At 34.8% G+C, this 2,465-nt stretch overlaps 1 long non-coding RNA gene across 1 annotated transcript; it reads right to left on the bottom strand.

The window, feature by feature from the left end:
* Positions 1 to 226: 226 nt before the first annotated feature.
* On the bottom strand, positions 227 to 1,693 carry LOC121747069. Its single transcript, XR_006039119.1, has 2 exons — positions 1,124 to 1,693; positions 227 to 697 (listed from the first exon to the last, which is right to left on the bottom strand). It is a non-coding gene; the product is annotated as an uncharacterized LOC121747069 (long non-coding RNA).
* Positions 1,694 to 2,465: the final 772 nt, after the last annotated feature.

Raw genomic sequence — 2,465 nt, 5'->3', positions numbered from 1 at the left:
ACTAAACCATTCTTTTATACTGAGTTTAAGAATATATTCAAATGGTTTATGTGCTGGTCTAAATCTTGGGTGAAAATTAAAACGTCATCTATATAAGAAGAAGAATACTTTTATATTCTTGTTGAATACTCCTAGTTTTTTCATGAGTTTTGATGAAGAAAGTAGTCTTAATCTGTAAGACCTATACTATAATTTTTTTTCAATTTGCACATTAGGGATGGTCCAATTTGAGTAATCAATGGGCATATGTAATTCATTACTCTGGATAACATTTGGGGTATTTCTATTCTCAGTTCTAAATTTTAATAAATTTTTTACCCTGATTGCCATATATGGGTAACGACCAAATTGTTTTTGTAATTGTTGTACTTTTTTACTTATAAAGCTTGTAAGTCGGTTGGCAAACTTCTAAGTCGGTTGGTAAGCCTTTTAGGCCTCGTTTGGTTGTACTGATAGGCCTTGATAGGGCCGCCTATCGGAGGTATATCAGGTGTTTGGTTGTACTGATATACTATCTCGTCGACCCGGTAAACAAATCAAGATCCGAATGCATTTATGATAGCTAACTGCAAACCACCGTAAAATCCTGCCCAGGACCTCCCCTCCGATAATACTCAATCTCGCAAAGCCCGGTTGGTGAAATTCGGCCAAGTCACCATTATAGCCCTTCACTCCACCATTTTTAAGCACGAAGCTGCTGAGAGAAAGGTCGACCATCGTTTTTAATTGATTTGCAGATTCAATTTTGTAAGATAATCATTCATTTTTGTAAGATTATTCGACTAATTTTTAATTGATAAAATAATACTTTTGCATCGTAAAATGATAGTTTGAGGGGATAAAATGATAGTTTCAAATGATAAAATGATACTTTTGTTTAATAATGATAGTTTTAGATTTTTTGGATGATAAAATGATACTTTTGCATCGTAAAATGATAGTTTGAGGGGATAAAATGATAGTTTCAAATGATAAAATGATACTTTTGTTTAATAATGATAGTTTTAGATTTTTTGGATGATAAAATGATACTTTTGCATCATAGAATGATAGTTTGAGGCGATAAAATGATAGTTTCAAATGATAAATCTACAAAAGAAAAGAGTTGTGGTCAAACATATACCATCACCATGTGTAAATGCTTCTCCAACTCTTCAGTAGCATCATTGACAATATGTTATTTTGTGAGGTCATATTTGTCCATCATATTTGTATCAGTAGTTTCTTCATTCCCAAACAAACACCGTGGAACTTATCAAGGTAGATGCTATCAGTGCAATCAAACATCAACTGAGATATAAATCTCAACACACAATGGAATACAATCAGATATCACAATACTATCAAACACAATACTATCAGTACAACCAAACGAACCCTTAGTGTTCAACGCATTGTGTTCCTTGCGACCAGCTTTATTCTTCCAAAAGAAAAACTATTAACAAACACTTTGTTCTTTAAAAATATATCTGGCAATCAGGTTCAGAATGTTATTAAGTATATTAGAAATATATGATATGTTGCACAGATGAAAACATCATTTGAAAAAGTCTAACAAAGACATCTTTAAATTTAAATGATAAGGAATTAATTTAAAAGCGGGATTATAAAAAGAGAGATTGAAAACAAATTACTTAACTTTGGCTTCAAAACAGGGGTTGATTAAAGAGGAAGGAGGGAGAGAGCATAGATTTTGTCAATACAAAATCGGTGTGTCTCTTCTTGAAAAACTACCTATTTATAGACTAAACTACCTAACTATTTCTCCCTCCGTCTCGCACTCCTTGCACTTATTTCCTTTCTGGGCGTCCCAAGTTATTTGCACTCTTTCAATTTTTAGTAACAATTTATACCTACAGCCGTAATTGTTGACTTTGTCTATCACTCATTCCTTAATCTCCGTGCCCAAAAGGAAAAGTGCGAGTAGTGGGGGACGGATGGAGTATTACATCTTAAAAACTGCGTAGAACATATGCACTCTACTCCCTCCGTCCCATTAAATATGCAACATTTACTTTTTGTCACGGAATTTTATATAGTGTTGTTTTGTGAGTTAATGAAAAGAGAGTAAAGTAAGAGAGAAGAAAAAATAGAAAAAGTATTATTTCTATTTTTAGAAACGTTTTATTTTTAATAGGACGGACCAAAAAGGAAAACGTTTTATTAGAAATGGGTCACTCACCCCTTAAAAGGCCTCATAAGGGGGAGGGTTATCCACACTTATATAGATTAGATGGGATCTTCACCAAGTCGATGTGGGACAGAATTTAGAGAATTTAACACGCCCCCTCACGTGTGGGCCGGAAAGGACATCGGTCTTCCATCACGTGGGTAGGCAATGCAGGAGAAACCATCATCGATGTGGGCCGGAAAGGACATCGGTCTTCCACTCGTGAGGTAGGTCTTCCATCACGTGGGTAGGCAATGCAAGAGAAACCATCATCGATGTGGGCCGGAAAGGACAT

The sequence above is a fragment of the Salvia splendens genome, chromosome 9, assembly GCF_004379255.2.
Source record: "Salvia splendens isolate huo1 chromosome 9, SspV2, whole genome shotgun sequence".
In the NCBI taxonomy this organism is placed as follows: Eukaryota; Viridiplantae; Streptophyta; class Magnoliopsida; order Lamiales; family Lamiaceae; genus Salvia; species Salvia splendens.
The sequence above is the reverse complement of the archived record's forward strand: the minus strand, read 5'-3'. Positions and strand labels throughout refer to the sequence as shown.